Here is an 11,975-nt window from a genome sequence, read left to right as displayed (position 1 = left end):
CTAAATTTTTGACACAAAAAGGCATAACATTCTAGTTAGTGAGATTGTAAGTCTCCCATCTTTCATGGTATTGTGTGGAAACTTGACTTTTTTTCCTTCCTTTGGAAGATGTCTTGGTTCAAGGATCCATGCTTGTGATAAGTGGGTTGAGTGTTCTCCAAAGAATGACCTAAAAAATAAAAAAAAGCAAAAGCAATACTAACTTTTAATTCATTAACAACTAACATTTAATTTCAAGCCATTTACTTTTAATGCCTTTTAATTTTAAACTCTATTCATTTGCCATTATTCATACCATTCTAATTGTTTATATTAATGTCATTTTCACTTTGTCCACTTGGACCATATTGTGTGATATAACTTGTTTGTGCGTATTTTGTTTGCTTGTGTGGTCTTTGACCATTAATGTACATAATAAGAAGAAAAACCCTAAAAAACTTTTGTGTGGACTCTTGGTTTGATCTTGGATAATTGGACTTAGAATTTAGACAACATCCCTATCAAAAAGGACTTGGCCAATGCCAACTTTCATGTAACCAAGTGCTTGTAATTTGAAACTTCATCTGATACATCATTGAAGATCCATCTGAGTTCATCTGCAACATGATCATTGTGAAGTTGTTATTTTGAACCTGTGACTTGTGGAATTCATCTGTTACATAGGCCAATTTGAAGAAGATTATGGAGTGACTAAAGCTTGGATGTGGCTTTCTTTATTTGATGCCTTGCTCTTCAAGTTAATATGTTATGCATTGTTTGTTTCTTGATTCTAATGTCCAAGGGAATTTGGGTTTCTATATGGCATTCTTGCCTATTGGATTGCAGCACATTGGTCAGATCTTTTCAAATCTTAACTTTTAAATTTATGCTTAGGATTAGTCTCTTCATCTCCTCCCCATCTCTTTAATTTCAAAATCTCTCCCTCCTTTTAAAAAAACTTCTTTGCTTGTGCTTGTCTTTCTTTATATTTTAAACTTAGACCCTTTGAAAATTAGAAACTTTGGCCTTAGTCCATTGAATTTTCAAATTTCTTTTCTTAAATCAAACTTGTAAATAAACTTAACTATACTTGACTTAAAATTTTCAAAAGCCAAAAAGAACCAACTCATTCAAACCATTTTCTAGGCCCTTGTGCCTTTCAAACTTAATTTTTTGATTAAAAGCAATGTACCCACTTTAAAATTTGTATCATGAACTACGAGGTTTTGATCCCTCATTCTTATGTTGGTACGTAGGCACAAGTCCGAAGGTCTTATCAAACACAAAAATATAATTAATGAATTCTTTTCTCATCCCCCCATTCTATTTGTTTGTAAACATCACTTTGTACAAAATACATATGCCCACAAGAAAGGGCTCCCTAGGAGTACCTAGGACACTTTGGGTGCTAACACCTTCCCTCTGTGTAACCAACCCCCTTACCTATAATCTATGGCATTTTATTAGTTTTGATTTGAAAACTTCTTATTTTTGGATTTTGTTCGTACTTTTCCCCTTTCCCTTGAAAATAATAAAAGCGCGGTGGCGACTCTTGTTATTTGATGTCTTGCTTACCCATAGCTTGATGATCATGAATTTACCGCTACACTTAGCACGACTTCGTTCTTCTTTTAACTCCTTCTTGCAAGTCTCCAACTGGTCTTGCAGTTTCTTGAGCTGATCTTGGAAGTTAATCTCTATCTTATAGACTTTGTACTATGCTTCGGCGAGTTGCTTCTTCTTAGAAGAAGGGCTTTCATAAGTACCCTTCAAAGCTTTACCTACTTTCCTCCTTTTATATTGTTCATCCCGAATCTCTTTGGCAGTCTTGGCTGCTATTCCCTTTTTTGGTTAAGGTTGAGCTTCAAGTTCTCTCTATCCAAGGTAAGTCTACCAATGTCAGATCGGAGATCAGTATTCTCCTTTTCCAACATTCTGATAGTCTCCTTGAGTTCGTCAACCTCTGAAATAGGAACAACAACAGGCTCAACAAGTTTGATGATCATGGATGGCTCAGGTGGAAATGGCAACAAAAATTCTCCGACCCTCTCCTTAAACCATTGTGTGTTGGCTTCCTTGTGAATGTAAATCTTCTTTCCCAACTCAGACATTCCTTTGCGACAAATTTCTCCCCATGCTCTGATAATCCTCTTCTGAAACTCTGAGTTTTCAACCCCTTCATACAAAACAAACTCCTCTAACTGCTTGGAATCTGGCTTGTCCAAAATTGGGTAGCCCAACTGATGTAACAGCAATCTCGGATTATAGTTAATTCCACCCTTTGTACATAAGAGGGGCACATTGGGGAAATTACCATAATTGAGGATGATCTTGACATTGTCGTAGCTTCTAGAATACCAAGAAATATCTTCAGCTATAAGAGACATGATCCATTGGGATCATTTAAGATTTCTTTTGTTGTTGACGAAAGGACCCTTGCTGGGTAGATGTGAAATATACCATCTATATAACAGGGGGATACAACACATGATGGTTCCTTTCCTCTTATGATTCGTTACATGGATAGAATAATAAATATTAGCAATAAGAGTAGGAACAGTATTCTTGGACATGAAGAGATAGATATAAACCAAATCCATAAAGTCTTCCGTATTCGGGAACAAGACAATCCCATATATGATCAAAGCAAATATAGTGTTTGGAGTCACTTCACCGACCTAATAATAAGGCACCCTGTAGGCCTTACCCTTCATTTTAGATGTTGAGGCAACACTCACCTCTCCTTACTTCTTCTTAGGGAAACCAACATAAGGCTTTTTACCTTCATTTGACGTGGCAGCAGCGACGCCTTGAATCTTCCCACTCTTTAGGCAAATCTCAATTCTTTCACCGACGACCACCAAATAAGAAAATCCTGACGATGCACTTCTAACCATTCTATCCAGGTAGAGGCCTTAAAGGTTACTCATTAACATATTACCAGTTCCTTCTCCAAGAGAGGAGGTTGAACCCTAGCAACCAGATCCCTCCACCTCTAAGCATATTCTTTAAAAGATTTTTCCGTTTTCTGGGTTAAATTCTGAAGCTGAGTTCTGTTATGCACCATATGTTGGTGTAAGCCCTAGAGGCCAATACTTTTGGTACTTGTATCGAATTATTTAAGGCTTTTTCTGTATTATGTTTGTTTAATAAAGTCCCTAGAATAGCTAGTCCGTTTAATGTATCAAGTATGACTTAATCATGAGATCACATTAAACATAAGGACACTATTCTTAAAGTATCCGTAGTCGAGCTTTATTGTGAAGTGGGATAACATTAAAGCATTAAGACTATTATGTTTGTAGACTGATGATCATATCTCATGGATCATGGATAAAGAGTTATCAAGTCTTAAACATAGGTACGAATATTAAGAGTAATATTTATACTGGATTGACCCGCTATGAGAATACTATATAGAATGTTATGCAAAGTGTCATAAGTTATTCTCATGGTGATAATGGTGTATACCACTCTTCGACCTGAAACCACTATGGACCCTAGATGTAGAGTCGAGTGCTTTATTGCTGATCCAACATTGTCCGTAACTGGATAACCATAAAGACAGTTGATGGGTACTCCACAAAGCATGCTGAGGGACATGAGTGACTTAGATGGAATTTGCCCATTCTGCATAACAGGATAAATGTCTATGGGCCCAATATTGAACTGGACAAGGATGACACGGTCTATGCCTTGTGTTCAATATAGACATAAGGGCAAAGGGGTAATTATACACATAATTATTATCACAGAAGGACTTGTCAGATCACATGACATTTTCGTGTCTTGGGTAGCAGTGATGTGTTGCTAGATATCGCTCACTACTTATTATGTTAAATACGTGATTTAATATAATTGCCAACGCCGCAAAAACCTATAGGGTCACACACAAAGGACAAATTGATGAGAGATAGGGTAACTAAGGAATACCGTAATGTACGGTGCCCTTAAGTGAACTAAGGAACATCGTAAGGTACGGTGCACTTAAGTGGAGTACGAAATATGGTAAGGTACCAAATACTTAAGTGATTTTGGCATATTATGAGATATGGGCCAAAATACACTTAAGTGGGGTTTTTAGCTTGAAGCCCACACAAGTGGTTCTATAAATAGAACCCTTGGGTAGAAGCATTGTAACACTCTAATTGGAATTTTGTTTCCCTCTCTCTCTCTCTCTCACTCAAAGCCTTCATTGGTAGCAGCTAGCACTGAGATTGAAGGAATCCGTTCGTGTGGACTGAGTAAAGACGTTGTCATCGTTCAACGTTCGTGATCGCCACAAGAGGTAACGATTTTATCACTGATCATGCCCATTCGTAAGGATCACTAAATGGAGAAATTTTTAAATTCCGCTGCGCCTTGGATGGCAATTCTCCTTCAGTGGTATCAAAGCCACTTACGAAACCATGAATCTGATAACTGTTTATTTTCTGTATTAATAGGATTAAAACAGAATGAATCAAAGATTAAATTGATATCGATCAAGTTATATATATGATATATGTAATCCTGATGCAAAATACATTATATATGATATAGTGTTCTTGTTTCATTCATTCAACCACTCAATGGTTGTTTTCCTTTGAGCGATCAATGGTCGTTTGCTTCTTGATCCGACATTAGTATGGTGAAGCAATGACGTGTTGATCAATCATACTGAATCAACAATCAAGATATGTTTGACGGTCTGAAATTGGTGCATCAGGGTTAGTGACGACACAAGGGTTGTGTTGTCAGAGAGTTATGCGATTGGGGTTGTGACTGCACAAGAGTTGTGCTTTCTAAACACTTTTTGGAACAGTGTTAACCGGTTAACGCATATGGTTAACCGGTTAATGCAATACGAAATAAAAAATTTAAGTTTTTCAAACAGTGTTAACCGGTTAACGCATTTGGTTAACCGGTTAACGCAAGACGGAATACAGTTTTCCAACAGATTTTCAAACAGTGTTAACCGGTTAACGTATTTGGTTAACCGGTTAACGCAAGACAGAAAGAAATTTTTTGAACAGATTTCAAACAGTGTTAACCGGTTAACGCATTTGGTTAACCGGTTAACGCAAGGCAAAATTCACCCGTTCGGCTAACTTTGCGTAATGTGATCGGTCGTCGAGATTTAATTTGGTTTTAATTGATTAAAAGAATTAAAATTGATAATAATAATAATGTGTTTATTATTGTCTTGTGGTGATCGGTTATGGCCTTAGTTTTCCTTTATTTTGATTTGGGTTTTAAAATACGACCTGCGTGTCGTGCCTCTCTTTTAATCTCTCAATGTAACTTCTTTTCTCATCTCACTCCCTCGTATGTAAAACGAGTTTCTTTATGTAATGTAATGTTATGAAGAAAGCAAAGAAATCAGTGCCAAAGCAGGACAACCTTGAAGATCTTGCTTGAGGAAGCTTAGATCGTTATTAGGTTAGCTTAGGTTTTCTCATTGGCTTGGGAGAACAACTGCGCTAGGGGCCATAACTGTTTCATTATGTATATATGTATGTTGATGCATGTGAATGTATGTTGATGCATGTGAGAGACGATTTATATGATAAATAAGCCGGTGAGATCAGAAAAACTGCAATTCCCTTAAATTAAATATTAAGTTTATGCTTTCCAAGTTTTAACACTCATCAAGACTAGTATCGAATAATGTAGGTTTCGCCTACGCGAGGTGCATGTTCTATATTAGTAAGGTGCGATGGGATAATTGTAATATCCAACTGTTAAAACAATGGGTCAAACTTAACTAAACAAATTATAATAATATTATATGTGTTTGCTTTCCAAGTTTTAGCTCTCATCAAGACTAGTATCGGACAATGTAGGTTTCGCCTACGCGAGGTGCGTTTTCTATATTGGTAAGGTGAGATGGAATAATTGTAATTTCCAACTGCTAAAACCATGGGTCAAACTTAATTATAATAATATTATATACGTTTAGAAGCAAGAGTTGGTAATGATCCATATGATGGATTGGAATAAGGAGTTATTCACCCAACTGAAATTTTCGACAATTGTATGAGATACAACTGGAAGGAGTTCCTACCTAAATAACCTAGTTTTGTGTAATCCTCCTACGCGGACTTAGAGCAAAGTGAAATATGGATCTCGACCCACTAGAAAATTTTCCAACGGGATTTTCCGAATCAAATGATGAGGGTCATTTGTTTTGAGTAAAATAGTGGGAGCATATTTAATTAAAGGCCTAATTAAATATGTCAATGATACTTATATTTTCATTAATCCTTATGTAGATTACCATGACAACAAACACCTCTAACAACATCTTGCGATCAATCCTTGACAAGAAGAAATTGTCTGGGACAAATTTTCTGGATTGACACCGAAACTTGAGGATTGTCCTCAAACATGATAAAAAGTTGTATGTCTTGGAGAAACCTATTCCTGAAGAGGAACCTCCTAGTTCTGCACCTAAGGCAGAAAGAGATGCTTATAAGAAGCATGTCGATGATGCCAATGAAACTGCTTGTCTCAAGCTAGCTACCATGAACTCAGAATTGCAAAAGCAACATGAGAACATGGCATCGTTCGATATGATCGAACACCTGAAAATGCTCTATCAAGAGCAAGCAAGGCATGAGAGGATTGAAGTTTCAAAAGCCCTTTTTCAAGGCAAGTTAGCTGAGGGAGCCCCTTTAGGTCCCCATGTACTCAAGATGATTGGGTATGTGGAAAACCTTGAGAGATTGGGTTTTCCCCTCAGAAAGGAACTTGCGACTGATTTGATCTTGCAATCGTTGCCAGATAGGTTCAGTCAATTTGTCCTAAATTTCAATATGAATGATATGGACAAATCTCTTCCTGAACTGCTAGCAATGTTAAGAACTGCTGAGAAGAATTTGAAGTCAAAAGGGAAGTCCATTCTGATGATCGGAAGTGGAAAGGGACAGAACAAAAGGCCCACCAAGCAGGGTGATAAAGGGAAAGGCAAGGAAATTGCCAAACCCAAACCCACTACTGCTGCTTTGAACCCTAGTGGAGGCATAGTAAAAGAAGGCACCTGCTTCCATTGCGGTAAGACCGGACACTGGAAGAGGAACTGCCCAAAGTACCTAGAAGATAAGAAGAATGGAGTAGAGACTTCAACTTCAGGTATTTTTGTTATTGAAATTAATTTATCTACTTCTGCATCATGGGTATTAGATACTGGATGCGGTTTTCACATTTGTACAAATGTGCATGGACTAAAAAGGAGTAGAGATTTGGCAAAAGGTGAAGTCGACCTACGAGTTGGCAATGGAGCAAAGGTTGCTGCCTTAGCCGTAGGAACTTATGTATTGACTTTACCTAGTGGTTTAATAATTCAGTTAGAGAACTGTTATTATGTACCTGCAATTAGCAGGAATATTATTTCCGTTTCTTGTTTGGACAAGTTTGGTTTTTCATTTATAATAAAGAACAATTGTTGCTCAATTTATTTGAATAATATATTCTATGCTACTGCACAAATGAACAATGGACTATATGTCCTGGATCTTGAAATGCCTATTTATAACATTAATACTAAAAGGATGAAACCTAATGAGTTAAATCCAACTTACCTTTGGCATTGTCGATTAGGCCACATAAATGAGAAACACATTTCCAAACTCCATAAGGATGGACTCTTGGACTCTTTTGATTATGAATCATATGAGACATGCAGATCTTGTTTAATTGGAAAGATGACAAAGTCTTCATTCACAGGAAAAGGTGAAAGAGCTAATGATCTTTTGGCCCTCATACATACTGATGTATGTGGACCACTGAACATACCAGCCAGAGGAGGTTTTCAATACTTCATCACATTCACTGATGATTTCAGTAGATATGGTTATGTGTATTTAATGAAACACAAATCAGAGTCCTTTGAAAAGTTCAAGGAATTCAAGAATGAAGTACAAAACCAACTAGGTAAGAATATTAAAACTCTTCGATCAGATCGAGGTGGTAAGTATTTAAGCCTAGAGTTTGATGACCATCTGAAAGAGTGTGGGATCCTATCCCAACTTACTCCTCCTGGAACACCCCAATGGAATGGTGTATCTGAGAGAAGAAATCGAACCCTGTTAGACATGGTCCGATCCATGATGAGTCACGCCGATCTTCCAAACTCCTTTTGGGGACATGCACTATTGACACCAGCTTACACACTTAACCGTGTTCCATCCAAAAGGTGGAGAAGACACCATATGAGATATGGAGTGGTAAGAAACCACATATGTCTTACATGAAGATTTGGGGTTGCGAAATTTATGTGAAACAAAAAATTTGAACTAAGCTTAAGCCCAAATCTGACAAATGCTTATTTGTGGGGTATCCTAAAGAAACAAGAGGGTATCACTTCTACAATCCTTTTGAGGGCAAAGTGTTTGTCGCTCGAATTGGAGTTTTCCTAGAAAAGGATTTTATTTCTAAAGGAATCAGTGGGAGGAAAGTAGAGCTTGAAGAAATTCAAGAATCACAAAGCATCGATACACCTATGGAGGAATTAGAGCAGGAAACACAAGTGGTTGTGGAAGATCAACTTGCTCAAGTAGAACAAGACCAGCGTAGGTCGGGCAGGATACGTCACCTACCTGAGATATATGGATATCTCATAACTGATCAAGGTGATGTATTACTCATGGATTCATCAAGAACGAAGATGAGCCTTGTGTCTACAAGAAGGTTAGTGGGAGCATGATCGTTTTCCTGATATTATATGTAGATGACATATTACTCATTGGAAACGATGTCCCTACCTTGCAACGAGTAAAGTCTTGGTTGGGGAAATGCTTTTCTATGAAGGAACTAGGTGAAGCAGCCTATATATATTAGGAATCAGAATCTATAGAGATAGATCACAAAATTGCTTGGCCTAAGTCAGAGTACATAGACAAAGTGCGGAGACGCTTTAATATGAATGATTCTAATGGTTATGTGTTTTGCTTAATTGGTGGCGCTGTGAGCTAGAAAAGTTCAAAGCAAGATACAGTTGCTGATTCTACAATCGAGGCCGAGTATATTGCTGCCTCAAGTGCAGCAAAGGAAGTTGTTTGGATCAAAAGTTCCTTAGTGAACTTGGCATAGTTCTTGGCATTGTGGATCCCATTGGTCTCTATTATGATAACAATGGTGCTACCGCACAAGCTAAGGAGCCTAGATCTCACCAACGATCCAAACACATACTTAGGCATTATCATCTCATTCGAGAGATAATAGATAGAGGAGATGTGAAAATATGTAGAGTACCTACAGTTGACAATATTGCTGACCCACTTACAAAGCCTCTTGCGCAGCAGAAGCATGATGGCCATACTAGATCTATGGGCATTAGGGGTATGCCTGATTGGCTCTAGTTCTAGTGGGAGATTGTTGGTGTAAGCCCTAGAGGCCAATACTTTTGGTACTTGTATCGAATTATTTAAGGCTTTTTCTTTATTATGTTTGTTTAATAAAGTCCCTAGAATAGCTAGTCCGTTTAATGGATCAAGTATGACTTAATCATGAGATCACATTAAACATAAGGACACTATTCTTAAAGTATCCGTAGTCGAGCTTTATTATGAAGTGGGATAAAATTAAAGCATTAAGACTATTATGTTTGTAGACTGATGATCACATCTCATGGATCATGGATAAAGAGTTATCAAGTCTTAAACATAGGTATGAATATTAAGAGTAATATTTATACTGGATTGACCCGCTATGAGAATACTATATAGAATGTTATGCAAAGTGTCATAAGTTATTCTCATGGTGATAATGGTGTATACCACTCTTCGACCTGAAACCACTATGGACCCTAGATGTAGAGTCAAGTGCTTTATTGTTGATCCAACGTTGTCCGTAACTGGATAACCATAAAGATAGTTGATGGGTACTCCACAAAGCATGCTGAGGGACATGAGTGACCTAGATGGAATTTTCCCATCCTGCATAACAGGATAAATGCCTATGGGCCCAATATTGAACTGGACAAGGATGACACGATCTATGCCTTGTGTTCAATATAGACATAAAGGCAAAGGGGTAATTATACACATAATTATTATCACAGAAGGACTTGTCAGATCACATGACATTTTCGTGTCTTGGGTAGCAGTGATGTGTTGCTAGATACCGCTCACTGTTTATTATGTTAAATACGTGATTTAATATAATTGCCAATGCCGCGAAAACCTATAGGGTCACACACAAAGGACGGATTGATGAGAGATAGAGTAACTAAGGAATACCGTAAGGTACGGTGCCCTTAAGTGAACTAAGGAACATCGTAAGGTACAGTGCACTTAAGTGGAGTACGAAATACGGTAAGGTACCAAATATTTAAGTGATTTTGGCATATTATGAGATATGGGCCAAAATACACTTAAGTGGGCTTTTTAGCTTGAAGCCCACACAAGTGGTTCTATAAATAGAACCCTTGGGTAGAAGCATTGTAACACTCTAATTGGAATTTCATTTCCCTCTCTCTCACACTCAAAGCCTTCATTCGTAGCAGCTAGCACTGAGATTGAAGGAATCCGTTCATGTGGACTGAGTAGAGACGTTGTCATTGTTCAACATTCATGATCTCCACAAGAGGTAACGATTCTATCACTGATCATGCCCATTCGTAAGGATCACTAAATGGAGAAATTTTTAAATTCCGCTGCGCCTTGGATGGAAATTCTCCTTCACCATATCTATATTATACTGATACTGCTTCAATAATGCTTCAGCGAGTTCTCTCTAGGTTCGGTATGCGTGCGCTCGAGTTGCATATACCATTCCAGGGATGCCCCACTAAGGTTGTCCTAAAAAAGTGTATTAAGAGCTTTTCATCATCAGAATATGCTACTACCTTTCTGCAATAAGATCGAACATGAGTCATCGGGCAGCTGACCCGCTTATACTTTTCAAAAGCTGAAACTTTAAACTTGGCTGGAATATTCACCCCAGGCACTAGGCACATATCAACAGCTTCTAAAACGAAGGTACCAAATCCTTCTGTAGCTTTCATCTTCTCTTCTAAGACATGGAACTTCTTCTCCACCTCAGCTGGTGAACGTCTATAAGCATCATAAATAAAATCAACTTTATGGATGTAGAAAGCGTCTTGGTGGTCATCAATCTCAGTTTGAGCCCCCCCCCCTAGACAGGGATAGAAAAGGCATGAGCAACATTTTGGTGAACGGGACCACCCTTAGGTGGTGTCTGGGTCACAACTGGAACATTTCCTTCCAATGGATTCACTGGTGTAGTCAGAAATGGATTAGCAGCAACAACTCTTAGGTTTGCTTGACGGACCTCTTCTTGGCCCCTGGCCATAGTTTGCAAAACTTCTATGAGCTGACCCATCTGGGCCTTCATGTGGGTCATATCCTTTCTTAATGCAACTTGGTTCTGCTCCAACTAGTCAATGATTAGCTTCTGATTAGTGTGAGTATTATATGGATGTTGAGAAGTTAGTTTGACGACAGTAACGAATTTGTGAAGATTTAAGCAATAGTGAGTTCATTGGTCTCAAATTTATGAAATGCACTATGATATGGAATGATGCATGCATGCAAAAGTTTATTTTTATTATTATATTTTCCTTTTTGTTTCCAGGGAGTTATGAGATTCTTCTATTGTTGTGAGCAATCATAGAGTATAAAAATGGAGACATAAGATAATGCCTAAATAAAGGGAATTATGCATTTTATTCATATGGACGAAATAACTGGTACTAATACAAATCAACAATTTGCTCATCGAGCTATAGTATGATCAACCTGAAATCTCTCAAATACAACTCTACATATAGAGACAAAATGAAATACAACCTAAGGAGTGTCATGTGGAAATATAACACCACAAGCTTCTTCCAACAAGTTGGACAAATCTTTTAGTGCATGAACATCAAACTGAGCCAGACGAGCATGCCAATTATTCCAGTATTGTGCATCCTTGAGAAGGTTGTGCAATAACGTATGATTAGGTCCATTGAGAAGATCCTACAGGAAGGAGTCCTTCTGATCCAAAAGAAC

The sequence above is a fragment of the Lathyrus oleraceus genome, chromosome 6 (genome assembly GCF_024323335.1).
Source record: "Lathyrus oleraceus cultivar Zhongwan6 chromosome 6, CAAS_Psat_ZW6_1.0, whole genome shotgun sequence".
NCBI lineage: Eukaryota > Viridiplantae > Streptophyta > Magnoliopsida > Fabales > Fabaceae > Lathyrus > Lathyrus oleraceus.
This window is presented reverse-complemented; position numbering follows the sequence as displayed.